General features: G+C 45.1%; 1 protein-coding gene across 3 annotated transcripts in view; it reads right to left on the bottom strand.

Annotated features, from left to right (window-relative positions):
- The window catches only part of LOC106583026 (prickle-like protein 2), a 115020-nt gene that overhangs the window by 22522 nt on the left and 73880 nt on the right, over positions 1 to 18618 (bottom strand). The window lies entirely within an intron of this gene.

The raw sequence follows: 18618 nt of genomic DNA, 5'->3' as shown, positions 1-18618 counted from the left end.
TCCCTGTTAGTGAGTATTTATGCTTTTGTCAAGATAATCCATCCACCTGACAGGTGTGGCATATCAAGAAGCTGATTAAACATCATGATCATTACACAGGTACACCTTGTGCCAGGAACAATAAAAAGACACTAAAAATGTGCAGTTTTGTCATAGATGTCTCAAGTTTTGAGGGAGCATGTAATTGTATTTGCATTTATTATGGATCCTCATCAGCTACTCGTCCTGGGGTCCAGCAAAAGTAAGGCAGTTTATACAATTTTTAAAACATTACAATAAATTCACAGATTTCACAGCACACTGTGTGCCCTCAGGCCCATACTGCACCACTACCACAGATCTACAGTACTAAATCCATGTGTATGTATGTATAGTGCGTATACTATTGTGTGTGTATGCATGTGTCTGTACCAATGTTTGTGTTGCTTCACAGTCCCTGCTGTCCCATAAGGTGTTTTTTTATTGTTTTTCAAATTTTACTGCTTGTGTCAGTTACTTGATGTGGAATAAAGTTCCATGTAGTACTGTGTGCCTCCCATAGTCTGTTCGGGACTGTGAAGAGACCTCGTGGCATTTCTTGTGGGGTATGCATGGGTGTCCGAGCTGTGTGCCAGTAGTTTAGACAGACAGCTCGGAGCATTCAACATAAATAAAAGTAGTGATGAAGTCAGTCTCTCCTTCACTTTCAGCCAGGAGAGATTGACATGCATATTATTAATATTAGCTCTCTGTGTACATCCAAGGGCCAGCCGTGCTGCCCTGTTCGGAGCCAATTGCAATTTTCCTAAGTCCTTTTTTTGTGGCACCTGACCACACAACTGAACTGTTGTCAAGGTGCGACAAAACTAGGGCCTGTAGGACCTGCCTTGTTGATAGTGTTGTTAAGAAGGCAGAACATCGCTTTATTATAGACAGACTTCTCCCCATCTTAGCTACTACAGCATTAATATGTTCTGACCATGACAGTTTACAATCTAGGGTTACTCCAAGTAGTTTAGTCATCTCAACTTGCTCAATTTCCACATTATTTATTACAAGAATTAGTTGAGGTTTAGGGTTTAGTGAGTGTTTTGTTCCATATACAATGCTTTTAGGTTTAGAAATATTTAGGGCTAACTTATTCCTTGCCACCCACTCAAACTAACTGCAGCTCTTTGAGTGTTGTAGTCATTTCAGTCGCTGTAGTAGCTGACGTGTATAGTGTTGAGTCATCCGCATACATAGACACTCTGGCTTTACTCAAAGTCAGTGGCATGTCGTTAGTAAAAATTTAAAAAAGCAAGGGGCCTAAACAGCTACCCTGGGGTATTCCTGATTATAACTGGATTATATTTGAGAGGCTTCCATTAAAGCACACCCTCTGTGTTCTGTTAGACAAGTAGCTCTTTATCCACTTTATAGCAGGGGGTGTAAAACCATAACACATGTTTTTCCAGAAGCAGACTATGATCGATAATGTCAAAAGCTGCACTGAAGTCTAACAAGACAGCCCCCCCAATAATGTTATCATCAATTTATCTCAGCCAATCATCAGTCATCAGCCACGATGACGCAGGAATATCCACCTGAACTGTTGCCAGATAATTAAATGTTAATTTCTCTACCATAAGCCACCTCCAATGTTGTGTTAGAGAATGTGTCAGTACGCACAACCAGCCTCACAACCGCAGACCCCGTGTAACCACGCCAGCCCAGGACCTCCTCATCCGGCTTCTGCACCTTCTGTGCGAAGGGGGGCCAGGGTGCTGAGAAGTATTTCTGTCTGTAATAAAGCCTATTTTGTGGGGGAAAACTCATTCTGATTGGCTGGGCCTTGCGCCCCATTGGGTGGGACTGGCTCCCAAGAGGGTGGGCCTATGCCCTCCCAGGTCCACCCATGGCTCCAGCCTTCCCAGTCATGTGAAATCCATAAATTAGGGCCTAATGAATGTATTTCAATTGACTGATTTCCTTATATGAACTGTAACTCAGCAAATCTTAGACAATTGTTGCGTTTATATTTTTGTTCAGTATGTTTTATTTATTTTTTATTTAACCTTTATATAACTAGGCAAGTCAGTTAAGAACAAATTCTTATTTACAATGATGGCCTAGGAACAGTGCCTTGTTCAGGGGCAGAACGTCAGATCTTTACTTTGTCAGCTCGGGGATTCGATCTAGCAACCTTTCGGTTACTGGCCCAATGCTCTAACCACTTGCCGCCCCAAAGTATATATTCACATCATAGTAAAACAACTTGAAAGCCAATGTAGAAAATTGATATATAGGCCTAAGCATATCAGTGTAATGACTGGGTCCTAGGGTTCTGTTTGAGACCAAAATAAATAGTTCCACTTTTAGAATGAAATCACTGTATCCCGTTACAAACCAAAATATATACTTGACTTAACTATGTGAAGTCAGTCACAATTAGTTGTCGCCTTTGGAGAGGTGATTTGGTATTGAAAGATTTATTTGTGAGGTTTATTTGTGGACTCAAACCAGATTACTTACATCTTGGCTATTTTGAGCCATCGTAATCTTACAAACACTTGCACAGCTCTAAGGCTGTAATGCTATCCAAGCTCCTTTCCAGAATTAGTGTTATGAGTGTTTAACAATGTCCGAATACTGCTGCTAATTTGCTTATTTGTTTTGCATTGAATGGGTCGAGAGAGGGAAAATGATGACCAAACCCAACAAAATAGATTTATTTCTTGTGAAATATGCTTAACGGATTTATGGTTAATTTCAAAGGGGAAACAGTATAATGAGGGGGAGTTAGTAATTAAATCAAGATGTGTTTATTTTTCCTCAAATGCCTCCTCGGCAGTGTTTTAGCAGAGGAAAAAGGAAAGTAAAATAACTGAACAGAACTCGTTGAGACAGTTTGTGAAGCTGCTAAAAACTGCTGGTGGCTCTGGACAACTTTCTCAGTTTGAGGAAGTTGCAGTCGTCTTTCTGTTCTCCTTTACCTTTTGGAGTCAGCCTACAGCTTTCTCTCCCGATGCTGCATGTCTGGCCTGGATTCCCCCTTCACACGTGGCGGAGCGCCTCTCCCTGGCTGCCAGTCTTTAGCCCCACATACAAGTACACAACCCCTTTACAAACACAAGAGTATCAATTACCCCTCACCCTGTATTTAAGGCCTTTCCACAGGCTTTTATGAGGAACTGTAAGTGACAGCGTCCCCACTTCACAGCCGCAGAGCGGGTCAACTGGTCTGGGGCCTGTCGCTGCTTCATATGGGCTTTAGCCTTTCCCCAATAAACTGATCCAGGGCCTAGTTTCTTTACTGCTCTAATAAAAACATACGGGCCAGCTTGGGGAACATGCCATGGGTAAAATTTACTTTAGTGCCTCTGGATGGTCATTTTAGTTAAGGAGAACAGGTTTACTCCATTCCAAAGCATGCATTATCATATCAGTTACTTTGTCCCGATCAGAGGATGAACGATAGTGTAAACAAGCCATTTGAAATATGTTTTATAGTTGCACTTCCTGAGAGGATCTTATCTGGCATTTCTTTCTGAATTGTGTGTATTCTTATTTTTTTACATTTTTATATACACTGAACAAAAACATAAAACGCAACATGCAACAATTTCAAAGATTTTACTGAGTTACAGTTCATAGAAAAGTCAATCAATATAAATAAATTCATTAGGCCCTAATCTGGATTTCATATGCCTGGGAATACAAATATGCATCTGTTGGTCACAGATAATAATAATAACAATAATAATTTTTAAAAAGTAGGGGCGTGGATAAAAAAATAAAATAAAAAAGTCAGTATCTGGTGTGATCACCAGTTGCCTTTCTAAGCGTGACACATCTCCTTTGCATAGAGTTGATCAGGCTGATGATTGTGTCCTGTGAAATGTGGTCCCAATCCTCTTCAATGGCTGTGCGAAGTTGGATATTGCCGGGAACTGGAACACGATGTCGTACTCGTCAATCCAGAGCATCCCAAACATGCTCAGTAGGTGATATGTCTGGTGAGTATGCAGGCCATGAAAGAACTGGGACATTTTCAGCTTCCAGGAATTGTGTCCAGATCCTTGCGACATGGGGCCGTGCAGTATCATGCTGAAACATGCGGTGATGGAGGAGATGAATGGCACGTCAATGGCCTCAGGGTCTTGTCACAGCATCTCTGTGCATTTAAATTGCCATCAATAAAATGCAATTGTGTTCATTGTCCGTAGCTTACATTTGCCCATAATATAACCCCACCTCCACCACGGGGCACTCTGTTCACAACGTTGACATTAGCAAACTGCTCGCCCACACAACGCCATACAAGCTGTCTGCCATCTGCCCTGTACAGTTGAAACCGGGAGTCATCCATGAAGAGCACCACTTCTCCAGCCTGCCAGTGGTCCTGGAAGGTGAGCATTTGCCCAGTGAAGTCGATTATGACATCGAACTGCGGTCAGGACAAGACCCTACTGAGGATGACGAGCAGGCAGATGAGCTTCCCTGAGACGGTTTCTGACAGTTTGTGCAGAAATTCTTCATTTGTGCAAACCCACAGTTTCATTAGCTGTCCAGGTGGCTGGTCTCAGACGGTCCCACAGGTGACGATGCCTGGCGTGGAGGTCCTGGGCTGGCATGGTTACACGAGGTCTGCGGTTGTGAGGCCTGTTGGACGTACTTACAAATTCTCTAAAACGACATTGTAGGTATATGGTAGAAAAATGAACATTAAATTATCTGTCAACAGCACTGGTGGACATTCCTATTTTTTCAATGAAATCTTTACCCCTTTTTTCTCCCCCAATTTTGTGATATCCAATTGGTAGTTAAAGTCTTGTCCCATCGCTGCTACTCCACCAACGGACTCAGGAGAGGCGAAGGTCGAGAGCCATGCGTCCTCCGTAACACAACCCTGCCAAGCCACACTGCTTCTTGACACACTGCTCGCTTAACCCAGAAGCCAGACGCACCAATGTGTCAGAGGAAACACCGTCCAGCTGGTGGCTGGAGTCAGCTTGCAGGCGCCCGGCCCGCCACAAGGAGTTGCTAGAGTGCGATGGGACAAGGAAATCCCAGCTGCCAAACCCTCCCCTAACCCGGACAACGCTGTGCCAATTGTGCTTAATGGGTCTCCCAGTCACGGCCGGCTGTGACACAGCCTGGGATCGAACTCGGGGTTGTAGTGACGCCTCAAGCACTGAGATGCAGTGCCTGGGATATTTTATTTCAGCTCATGAGACATGGGACCAACACTTTACACGTTGCGTTTATATTTTTGTTTAGTAAATATTTCTAGGTATTACTGCACTGTTGGAGCTAGAAACAAGCATTTTGCTTGCATGTGGGATAACATCTGAAAATCTGTGTACACAACCAATACACTTTGATTTGATTTATCATACACCAATATTATCTAAACCTTACCAAGGAAGGAAGTGAAGTACAAAGAAAAAAAGAAATTTGTCTGTATAAGAAACCAGCGGTTTTTCCAAGCTTGCGTTGGTCCAAATTGACCCATATTTGAATGTTTTAACACCACCATCCTCTTCTCTCCTTTCATGTGGCAAATGCTGATGACGACTATCACTGAGTCAACATCAAGGCAGCTAAGGGAAAGGGGGATATCTAGTCAGTTGTACAATGGAAGGCATTCAACTGAAATGTGTCTTCCGCATTTAACCCAACCCCTCTGAATCAGAGAGGTGTGGGGGGCTGCCTTAATCGACATCCACGGCTTCGGCACCCTAGGAACAGTGGGTTAACTGCCTTCCTCAGGGGCAGAACGACAGATTTTTACCTGGTCAGCTCTGGGATTCAATCCAACAACCTTCCGGTTACTGGCCCAACGCTCTAACCCAAGGGTGGGCAACTCCAGTCCTCAAGGGCCTGATTGCTGTCACATTTTTCTCCGTCCCTAGCAAACACAGCTGATTAATCAACTTGCATTCTAAACTGAAGATCATGATTAGGTGAGTATTGGAGTCAGATGTGTTAGCTGGGGCAAAACTGTGACAACAATCAGGCCCTCAAGGCCTGGAATTGCCCACCCCTGCTCTAACCACTAGGCTACCAAGACTCACCCCAACAGCTGATCACTGAGCTGATCACTGAGGAGAGAGACAGAGCTGATCACTGAGGAGAGAGACAGAGCTGATCACTGAGGAGAGAGACAGAGCTGATCACTGAGGAGAGAGACAGAGAGAGAATAGTCCTTTTCTGGTATGACTACTCAGAGATAACCACGTACATTTTTAGAGACAGGGCTCGCATCAAATTATTTGCGACCAACAAGCCAGTTAGATAGTCTGAGGGAAAGGAAGTTGAATCTAACCTTGTTTTCAGCCTCAGATAGGGGGTTGGAGTAATTCCACAAATTTCTGCTACTACCGTTACCAGTCTCTTCCAGCAGGCTCAGCCAAGTACTAAGGGGGACTAAGGCTGTGGATGGATAATCAGCTCAGCTCAAGAGCACTTCTACAATAATTCTCCCAGCAGATAAGTGATTTTATATATATATATTTTTTTTTTATAGAGAGGAAAAAGGGGGGAAAGGAATAACGAGAAGAGTAGCCAGTTTGGCTGAAATTATAATCCGTCCGTCCTTCCGTCTAGTGGCCCTGCTATAGCCAGGCTGGGGAAGTCATTAGGCCACAAGGAGAGCGTGTGTTCTCCTGCTCCAGCTCCATGCATGGAAGGGGCCTGGGCTCTGGAGTGGCCTTGAGGAGAGGCTCTTGAGGGGCAGGCTATTTCAGCCCTTGCTGGCCCACTTACAACAAGAGCTCTTCAGCGTGAAGAAACGTGTTGCTAGGGCCCCAGCCATCAGACCATCCATCTCAAGCCACAGACAGCCTGGCCCTCAGGGGCTGTGGAGCACGTTCCTCAGTGTACAGTACATTACCCTACCCCCGTCTCTCTGTGAGCTTTCCCAGTCCTACATGTGGATTCAGATTCAAAACATAACTGGGTCACGTTTGCCTCCGGCTGAGAAAGGTGTGGGAGTCAGTAAAAAGGTATGTGTAGAAGATGCAAAGGGAAATGTCAACTGATAAACATGAGCAATTGAGAGAGAAATGATTTTGCATCAACGTGAAGTAAGAAAATGGAAAAGCCTCTTCAGTGAACAGCCTGCTGTCTAATCCTCCCACACCAAACATCCCAGGTCTGTTTTATGACTAAGCTCCCATACATCCTCCAGCGGGAGGATTTAAATCAAATTGTATTAGTCGCATACCCAGATTTGCTATCGTTATCGCAGGTGCAGCACGAAATGCTTGTGTTTGTTGCTCCAACATTGCAGTAATACCTAGCAATACACACAACAAGAAATTAGGAATTATCAGAATGAGTCCGTTCGGTCGGTCAGTCGGTAGGTAGGTATGTGTATGTATATGTATTGTATAATGGTGTGTATAGACAGTATATGAATAGAAAAGGTGTGTACAGCAGTAGTTATATAGGATGAGCCTTGACTAGAATACAGTATATACATATGAAGTAGGTAAAACGTATGTAAACATTATTAAAGTGACCAGGGTTCAATGATTATGTACATAGGGCAGCAGTCTCTAAGGCTGGTCACTCCCATTCAGTCAGACTGCAGGGTTCTGGAACACCGCATAGTTCTGGAAAACCGCATTGTTCCATTCTAGAACCTTCTCCTCCTTGGTGCTCCTCAGCCCTCTTCTCTCTCCCTGCATGCGCCACAGTTGCCATATGGAGAGGAGAGGAGTGACCAGATGTTTCATTCATAATAGATATGATCAGCCTCATTAGGGTGACCACAGCAGAGCAACAACACCAGCCGCTTGATACATGATATTGCCCCATTCTGTCAGTATACTAAAGCCTCAGATGTACTCTACAACACCACAGCCAGCTACGCAGAACAACAGTACATATTGCTAATGCATACCGCTTGAAGAGAGGAATAGAAGATGCCAAATTGAACACAGTCTGTGGTCTAGGAAGGGGAGTACAACTCCCCAGTGATCTAAACACAGCCAACGTGTGTGATTACCGTCTCCTGTTTTAGCCAATCACCTGGGTCGTGCTCCACTTTCTCCAGAGCCTCCTGTAATGGTTTAAACCTCAGCAATTCAAACTTCTAGTTAAATAAACCCTTGCTTAAGTATGCCATGTTTAAATATTTAGTTGAGAAAGACTGGCTGGAAGGGGAGAAGGATCAGTCAAACAGTGGTGGGTCTGCCTGAGGGGGTTCTGTCTGTCCATTATTGTCAGGGACCAGGAGGGAGAACAGTGCTCTGCTTATGTCCACTTACAGCTCCGTTAGATTTTCAATTTGTTATCAACACAATCCAAGGCCATGGCAGAACATTCCTCAGACAACTGTCTAGAGGAGAGTTTCCTCCTTGCTGTTCCACAAATAATAAAATGTAGTAGATTAAGAAAACAGAAGATTTACGTTTATTAAGCTTTTATAACTGCCATTTTAAATCGGTCAGATGTAATTTGTGCCAGTAAGGGTACACCTCTAAACTTAGAAAGACGACAAGTGGCAATTAATGTGTACTGGCAAAAAAGACCATATAGGGCTCTTGCTTTCTTAAAGGCGTGCACGCTCACATACACACTGCAGTCTGGTAAATGTATCAGGGTTGGGGATCAGGGAAGGCGTGGACCCGAGTCCAGGATGGACTCTCCTGTTACAGGAGAGCGAGCGAGAGAGAGAGAACGAGACAGAGAAACTTAGAGAAAGCCAGGACACTCTCATTCATCTGCTAAGAAAAATATTACCCTTGGCTCCTGTTTGAAATACCTTTGTAATTTGCAATAGCAAATATAAAACCTCTGAAAAATCAGATCAGAGTCCAATCAGCCTATTACTTGCCTGTTACAAACACCAAGCTCCAGTCAGTTCGATGGGTTGATGTTGTCAAAATACGATTGGTCCTGTACGAAAAGTTTCTAACCAATCTGCTACAGTAAACCCCATCTGAATACACACAACAAGAAATGAGGAAATATCAGAATGAGCAATGTCTACCCAGGAATAAAAAAACAGACCTGGTTTCTTCACTAATCCATTTGTACCCTTCCACTTTCACCTCAGTAATCCAACCTAAAGCGTTTCACTTGGATAACGTTCTCACAGGGGACTTATGCTTAAGAGTACTACAGGCTATTCTGAAATAAAAATGTATTTAATTGATAGAGGTTTTGCAGAATGAGTTAGAAGTGAAGGTGTGTAGAGCCAGGATTAAATAGAGTTGTCTGTTATCAACAGATGAAACTAGATGAAGAGAAAACGGGGGATTTAAAACACTTCAACCTGATTTCAGAGCCAGCAGAACAAAAGGCCCAGAGCTTATCTAAGTGGTCAATAAAGTCATAAAGAGGATGACTTCCTAACCACACAGCAGAGGTTCTGGGAGGAGGAGGGGGGTCCTCATCCAATTAACAGTGTTTCATCTCAACCAACCCTGAAATAAAACAACCACCCATCCAATTCACCAACTAATAAAAGGACTTTGTTCACTTTGGTCAGGCCATTCATTCCACCCCAAGATCCATTTAATTATCCGATTTCCTGCATCAAGCTGTGATCGATGATGAGCTGATGACACACAAGCTCCATGTCGATATGACCACCGCTGCTTTCTCCACAGGGGCGGTCTGGTCCAGCTCCGGTAGCAGTTATGGATTGGTAACTGAAGAGGGATTGGCAGTTGTAGGATCTTTGGAATGAGCTGTGGATTTCTGTTACCAGACACAGAGTGAGTGTGACCCCACCACTCAACCGAGTATGTGTAGCGTTGAGACTGATTGGAGGTCTGAGAATACATGATGACTCATTTAGAATCCACGTGTACTGTGTAATCATGAAAACTCAGCAGAACAGACACGCACAAATACACACACACACAAGTTGCAGACAGTCCAACAAAAGGTGGAGGTATTGAGACAATCAGGAGCTCCTCCACCACGTCTTTCCCCGCTCCCCACTGTAGCTTCTACCCCCCCTCATGTAGACTTGGAAATCAGTGAGAGAGCAACACCCTGAGAGGAACTAAATGACCCTGGCACAAGGCTGTTCATAACACCCAGCCTGCCATTCGCCCCTGTTTATTTGAACTGTGAACCACACCGTGTATGTGTGTATAGAGGGGGAGGGCGAAGCTGGCTATTCTAAAGTAAATCCTGTGTCCTGCCCCTTTCACACTCCACACTCTGAGCACGTTTATCTCCCCGCAGGCGCCCGGCGCCCCTGTGGTTCTCCAGGCACAGACAGTCCTCTGTGTGCCCAGCCAGGGCTGCACGGCACAGGCATGGAGAGAACAAACACCCCCTGCCCTCCTGGAGCCCCAGAGCCCAGACACAGGACATGCTGTGACCCACATATGGGAAGCCCTCTTTCAGCATTGGACTACCGCCTGTTAGGCCCTCTCCTGCCCCCTCCACTCACTGCACAATGCCAGTGATTATGTATGGAGATTATTCAAAGCAGTCCCTGTGATGGAGGGAGACTGGAGGAACAGTGTGTTTGGGATTTGGTTCTTGGTAACAGTGCCTGGGGGTAGTGGAGGATGAGAAACTGTATCATAAATGAACCCACTGTTTTAATTCACAGCCTGGAAGGACTGTGCTACCAACCCAGATACCATAAGATCTCAAAACAACTCTAGGAACATGCACACCCAAACTGAAGACATACATGTACAATATTGAGTTCCCTCCGTAGTTTTCGGAGTTCACTTATTGTGTGTGTGTGTGTGTGTGTGGGGGGGGGTGAAATGTAATGTACTAAGATCTAAAATAGCAGACATTTACCTAGGTTGACATTTCTGAAGTACTGGTGGGCTGTGATTCTGCTGCTAACTGTCGCTATTTCCAACCCTCATCTATCCATGTGTGGGTTGCTTTTAAATAGCACCACATAAATCAATGGAAATAAAAAAAAGATTGTTCACCGACGTGGTAATATTGACCAGGAAAACCAGATAGCAATGCTGCCACATTCTACATAGGCCTCCAATATGAATCTGATGTGTCAGGCTCAACCCCTTCTCCGTTATACATTAGTTAAACAGTGTAAATATACAATCATTAGAAAAGTAGAACATTGCATATTTGCTACTGAACGTCAGCTGAGGTCTGTTTTGGATAATAAGAAAAAAAAGAAAAATAATCAGCAGCACAATTTTCCTTCTGAAGACTTCAATCCACTTTAGATTCCCCCGAAAGCACCTTTGACTCTTAAACTTGGCGTTAACATTTACATTTTAGGAATTTAGCTGACGCTCCTATCCAGAGCGACTTACAGGAGCAATTAGGGTTAAGTGCCTTGCTTAAGGGCACCGACAGATCTTTTACCTACTCGGCTTGGGGATTCGAACCAGCAACCTTTCAGTAACTGGCCCAACGCTCTTAATGTTTATGATACAGCCTGCGTGCCACTGCTCTGCCAGCCGGAAGACAGCGCTGCCTGGTGTCCAGTTGAATTACCCTCAGCCTGCCCACCCAGCCTTAAAGAGGATGAGGAGGTCAGAGAAAACAGACTGCCAAAGAGAGAGAAAAAGATCGAGAGAGAGACAGACAAACAGAGAGAGAGAGCGAATGAGAGAGAGAAGAGAAAGAGAAGGAGAGGGGGAGAGCGAGACAGCATGAGAGAGGTCATTTATCTGACTTGGTCAAAATCAAATCAACTCCTGCTGCTACCTAAACTCCATTGATTACTCACGAAACGCAGAACCTTTCATGTGGACATAGGGGAGGTTAACCATTTCATATCAATACAGCTGCAGTTTCTTTAGATAGTGTAAATGGATGGATTGTCACAGAAAATGGATAGATAAATACAGAAATAAAAAACAAGCCGTATAAGATGTCTTCCACATTAGAAAAGGACATGAGTGAGCACATTTGTTGATGACATAGCATGAATCTGAGGGTTGCACAAAAAAGCTGAACACATGAACCCAGCCATCTGGGACGCATTTAGTATACATGTGCAAATGATTACATATTTCCCAAAAAGAACATTTGAGAAGTCTTTAACCTTTTGACACAAATTTGAATTTGTTATTTTCTGACTTAAGCATAAGTAAGCAAAGTATAGTGTCTGCCAAACAAAGAGATAGATTCAGAGACAGAAGAGAGAGGGACAGCGAGAGAGAGAGAGAGGGACAGCGACATTGAAAGAGCGAGAGGGACAGAGAGAGGGGGGGAGAGAGAGAGAGAGAGAGAGAGAGAGAGAGAGAGGGACAGAGAGAGAGAGAGAGAGAGAGAGGGGGACAGAAACAGACAAACAGAGAGAGAAATTGGATCTATACCAAAACATAGCACGACTGATCATATTTACACCCTACACACCCTGATAGGTAAACATATCCACCAAAATAATACCAAAATATACACTTGCTTTATCGACTTCCAAAAATCATTTTATTCTATTTGGCATACAGGACTGTTGTACAAAGTTATTGAAAGTGGTGTAGGGGGTAAAACATATGACATAATTAAATCAATGTATACTGGTAATACCTGCAGCATTAAAATTGGCAAGAAAATAACAGAATTCTTTAACCAGGGGCGGGGCCTTTGCCAGGGTTGCAATCTGAGCCCTGCACTCTTCAATATTTACATCAACGAATTGCCCACTATTCTAGAAAAATCCTCAGCCCCTGGTGTTAGACTCCACAATTCAGAGGTTAAATGCCTACTCTTCGCAGATTACCTATGCCACCCACAGCACATGGCCTACAGCAGAGCCAGGACCTGCTAGAGCAGTACTGCCAAACCCCCAAAATACTAAAATAATCATTTTCCAGAGAAGATCCAGATCTCAGGGAATTAGACCAAAGTTCTCAATTGGTACAACATATATAGCTTACTGCACACACTACAATTACTTAGGTTTAAAATTGACACCTTAACCTTTGCACGCCAGTATTTCTACTTTGCACACTCATCTACTGCCAAATCTACCATTCCAGTGTTTTAATTGCTATATTGTATTTACTTCACCATGGCCTATTTACTGCCTTTACCTCCCTTATCTCACCTCATTTGCTCACATTGTATATAGACTTATTTTTCTACCGTATTATTGACTGTATGTTTGTTTTACTCCATGTGTAACTCTGTGTTGTTATATGTGTCGAACTGCTTTGCTTTATCTTGGCCAGGTCGCAGTTGTAAATGAGAACTTGTTCTCAACTAGCCTACCTGGTTAAATAAAGGTGAAATAAATAAATACAAAAATAAAATGAGGCAGTGAATGAACTGAGAGAGAAAGCACGCAGGGCATTCTACGCCATTAAAAAACAAATTCAAATTGAAATACCTCTTAAAATTTGGCTAAAACAAATTGAATGTATCATTGAACCAATTGCACTTTATGGCAGTGAGGTGTGGGGTCCACTTGCAAAACAAGATTTCACCAAATGGGACAAACACCCCATTGAAACCCTGCATGCAGAGTTCTGTAAGATTCTCCTACATGTCCTGAGGAAAACTACAAACAATGCATGTAGTGAAGAATTAGGTCAATATCCACCATTAATAAAAACTCAAAAAAGAGCAATTAAGTTTTGGAAACATCTAAGATACAGTGATCCCCTCTCATATCATTACCAAGCCCTGCAATGCCAAGAGCTGAGCAAAGAAAAGAGTCCCCTCATCCAGCTGGTCTTGGGGCTGAGTTCACAAACCTGTTCTACTAACACACTGAAGCCTCAGGACCAGAACATCCAACCAATCAGAAGAAACCAAATTACAACACAGTCAAAACAAAACTACCTTGCTTATTGGAAAACACAAGCACAAAGCAAAATGCAATGCTATCTGGCCCTAAATCGACAGTACACCGTGGCTAACTATTTGACCATGGTTACTGATAAAAACCTTTGGAAAAACCTTGACAAAGTACAGACTCAGTGATCACAACCTTGCCATTGAGAAGGGTAGACACAGGAAAACCTGGCTCCCTGTAGAGGAAAGGCTGTGCAACCACTGCACAACAGCAGAACCTGAGACAGAGCTGCATTTCCTGACAAAATGTCAAAAACAATTAGAGAGTGTCATTTCCCCAAATTTGAAACCCCCCAAGGTTTCAAAGACCTCTCGGATGAGAATAGGCTACCAGTCCTGTTGAGGGAGGACGCAGAGAGCTGTGGGTTGGCAGCGCATTACATTGATGCCTGCCATAAGATGAGGGACAGTGTCTGACAGACCTATCAACCTGCACTTGTCCTCTACTGTATGCTTATTGTTCAATGTATGATTATTTTGACCCTTAGTTACTGTTGTCCCGTTGACCATTTTGATTCTTATTATCTTAAAATTGTAAGCTTTGGCAATATATACATTTTTACATCATGCCAATAAAGCAAATTGAATTGAGAGAGAGAGAGAGAGAGAGAGAGAGAGAGAGAGAGAGAGAGAGAGAGAGAGAGAGAGAGAGAGAGAGAGAGAGAGAGAGAGAGAGAGAGAGAGAGAGAGAGAGAGAGAGAGAGAGAGAGAGAGAGAGAGAGAGAGAGAGAGAGAGAGAGAGAGAGAGAGAGAGAGAGAGAGAGAGAGAGAGAGAGAGAGAGAGAGAGAGAGAGAGAGAGAGAGAGAGAGAGAGAGAGAGAGAGAGAGAGAGAGAGAGAGAGAGAGAGAGAGAGAGAGAGAGAGAGAGAGACTTTGACTTTTTGTCTTTCTTTACTGAAACATTCTCATTTCATTTAAAACTCACCACCCAACCTCCCCCTTAAAAATAAAACCAAAAATACATCCTGTAATGCATACATGTACCATACTCGCCTTTCCAGCAACCACATGATACAAGCCAACATCACAATACTCAAGACAATACCCACTCCTACAACCGTATATCCAAAACATCTTCCCCAGCTATACAGACAGCCCCCCAACACACCATATCTCCTGAAACATCTCCACACTTTTTATCATTTTATAGAACTCAAACTCAACCCTAAGGCGCGCAGAGACCATCCCATTAAACAATAATAAAGGGTCTGTTATCCCCCCACCTTTGACCCTGTTCCTCCTTGTTAGCCAAATAGCTAACTTTGCCTGAGCAAACAGAAAATTCAACAAAACACATTTTTCCTTCTCCTTACTTGAATACCTGTATCCCATTATGAACACCCCAACAGTAAAGACCACCCCCAACCTCTCACACAGACATTCCAACAGAGACATTAATGGCATTAATCTGGTGCACACAGAAAACACATGAATCACAGTTTCTTTCATTTTACAGAAATGACACTCCTGCCCGACTCCCGGTTCAACCCGTGCCAACCAGCTGTTAGTGGCCAGGGCTCCATGTAGAACCCTCCACTGGAGGTCCCCTGACCTCTTTGGTACTGGGGGTTTGTAGAGCCCCCTCCATCTAAAACCCACCATACTCTCCACCCCACATACCCCCTGCCACTGATGTGCCTTCACTCCTGTTAGGCTCCTAATGTTCCTCACCTTAACACAGAGGTTGTAGAGGGCTTTACCTCCCACCCCTTCAAACTCCCCCCAGGCTCGGAGTGTTAAAATCTAACAAGTCCTCCAGACCCCCTTGCCAGTCTCCAGTCTCTGCCGTCACCTGCAGTGGCGGAAACATTGGTGGCCCCTCTCCCTTTGGCTGCTCAAACATCCCCCTTACCGGCTCAGACAGTGCCTCCTGGACCTCCTCCAGGAATCTCTCCAGCAGCCTAAGAGACGTTATTCCTGTTTGCTGTGCCAAGACTTCCGGGCTTTTCCACCCCTCCTCTCCCAGGAGTCTCAAGTCACCCAGCCTTTTTACACCCCCTGCCATCAGTTGCCTCTGCAGGGTGGCCGACTGGACCGATCTCAAAGGGATGGCTGGGTTGTGGAAGATAGGCTCCTCCCACACCCACAGCCCAGGCTCCACACCCCCTTCTCGTGTGTGCCTTAGCAGCTGCCAGGCCCTCAGCACCGCAGAGTAAAAATCGGAGAGACCTGCTGTACTCAGCCTCTCCAGCTTCATGAGGAACAGCTGCCGGTCCAACCCTAAATCTCCAGCTCTCCTCAGCAGCGCATGCTGGTTCCCTCCAGCCAACATCAGTATGGTACAGCAGTCTCTGTGCCGCCTTTAGCCGGAAAGCAGCCATCCTGCTCTCCAGTTCCACCAGGCCCTGTCCTCCTTCGTGGACGGTCATATACAACACCGCCGCCCTCAGCCAGTGATGGCCCGACCAGAAGAAGTCCACCAGCTTGCGTTGCAGGTCTGCGAGCAGACCGGCGGGGGGGGTTGAGGACAGCCAGTTTATGCCACAGGGAAGATGCCACCAGGTTGTTAATTATCAGCACCCTCCCTCTATATGACACTTGGGACAGGAGCCACCTCCACCTGGCCAGTCTTGACACCACTGCCTGTGACAGCCCCTCCCAGTTCTTCCTGACCCACCTCTCCGAGCCCAGGTACACCCCCAACACTTTAAGCCCTTCACAACCCCACTGCAAACCCCCTGGAAGCAGAGGAGGAGCCCTATCCCCCATGCCCCACATAACAGAGCTTTGCTCTTGCCCCAGTTTACCTTAGCTGATGAAGCTCCCTCGTACACCTTCAGACTGGTCTCCAGTGCCTGCATATCTTGACCATCCCTGACCATCACAGAGACATCATCTGCATATGCTGACACTGCTATGCCTGTCACCACACCCATACCTGTCCAGCACACTCCCTGCAGTCTCCTGCGTAGCAGGCCTAAAAAAGGCTCAATGGCTAATGTGTATAACTGCCCAGATAGAGGGCATCCTTGTCTAATGCCCCGTCTCACCCAGACTGGCCTACTGAGCCCCCCTCCCACCTTAACCATACATGATGCCCCAGCATACAACAGCTTCACACAGGTCAAAAAACTCCTCCCAAACCCAAACACAGACATCACATTAAACAGATATTCATGGTCCACTCTGTCAAAAGCCTTCTCTTGATCTAAAGAGACCAGTCCAAAGTTCACATTAGAACCTCTCGACAAGTCCAACATGTCCCTAATTAAGAACAGGTTGTCCGTGATTGAGCGTCCCGGTACACAATATGTTTGGTCCTTATGTACTATCGAGTCCAAGTGGGACTTCAGTCTGTTAGAGAGGACCTTGGCAAATATCTTGTAGTCCGCACAGAGCAATGCCACAGGCCTCCAGTTCTTAAGTTCACACAAGTCCCCTTTTTTGGGCAGGAGAGTCAGAGCCGCCCGACGGCAGCTCATCGGCAACTCTCCTACCCCGATGCATTCACGCAACACGCAAAAGAAGTCCTGTCCAATTATTCCCCAGAATTTTTTATAAAACTCCACTGGGAGTCCATCGACCCCCGGTGCACGACCGGGGACATCTGTGTTACGGCCTCTGCCAGTTCATGGGACAACAGAGGAACGTCCAAATCGTCCCTCTGTGCCAGAGAGAGTTTAGGGAGTTCTGTGAACAAGACCTGAGCACACAAAGGATCACACTCTTCTGCCCTATACAATTCAGTATAAAACTCCACAGTCCGCTCCCGCATCTCACCCACCACAGAGGTCACCCGCCCATCAGACAGCCGTAGACAATGCATACCCTTGGCTTCACTGCTCTGTCTTTCCAAACCAAAGAAGAAGGAGCTGGGAGCATCCATCTCCTTGAGCATGGAGAATCTAGCTCTTACAAGTGCTCCCTTTGCTTTAACCTGGAAAAAACTGCCCAGGTCCCTGCGTAATTCAGCTAAATTAGCCTGGAGGCCTACATTGCCTTGCCCCACCATCTCTACCTCCATCTCACTAATACACCGCTCTAGTTCCCCCAATACTCTCCTAGCCTCTGAGGATGAGAGAGCTGTGTATTGTTGACAGAAAAGCCGAATTTGGATTTTCCCCACATCCCACCATTGGCTCAGAGACTCATACTCCTCTATTTGCTGCCTCCACCTTTCCCAGAAGGTCTGGAAACCTGCGCAAAAGTGGCATCTTGTAAGAGCTTTACATTGAATTTCCAATAGGATGCCTGCCGGGGCCCTGGTGAAATAGACAGCCGAGCCATGGTTATGTGATGATCGGAAAACCCCACCGGGAGAATGGTAGCGCCCAACAGCCTATTGCTCCGATTCCTAGACATATAAAACCGATCAAGTCGGGCTGCACTCACCCTAGCCCCAAAAACCTTCACCCATGTGTACTGTCTTGTGTTCGGATGTTTAGTTCTCCAAACATCCACTAAGTCGAACTGATTAATAATGTCCCTTAACACTCCCACTGACACTGAATGAGGCTCTTCCCCATTTCTGTCTTTTGTAAAATCCATTGTGCAGTTCCAGTCCCCTCCGACCACCAGTGTCTCCTCAGGCGCTACCTGTGAGAGTTCCTGTCTAAGACTCCCAAATAGAACCCCTCTTTCTCTCCCTGTGTTAGGCGCATACACATTTATAAAGACAAAACCCATGTTGTTAATTTCTGCTTTAACAACAAGGAGCCTACCCCTACACACCTCCTTTGAGGAGCACATTTTTACAGACAGACCCGGTGCAAAAAGGACTGCCACTCCTGCACTAAGATTTGTCCCATGGCTCAACACACTTGCCCCTTTCCACCAGAGCCCCCAATCGACTTCATTCAACACATCACTATGTGTCTCCTGCAGAAACAACACCTGTACTTTTTTTTGTTTTACATATTCACCCAACACACTCATCTTTCCCGCATCTCT

This window comes from Salmo salar, chromosome ssa22 (assembly GCF_905237065.1).
Source record: "Salmo salar chromosome ssa22, Ssal_v3.1, whole genome shotgun sequence".
Lineage (NCBI taxonomy): Eukaryota > Metazoa > Chordata > Actinopteri > Salmoniformes > Salmonidae > Salmo > Salmo salar.
The sequence above is the reverse complement of the archived record's forward strand: the minus strand, read 5'-3'. Positions and strand labels throughout refer to the sequence as shown.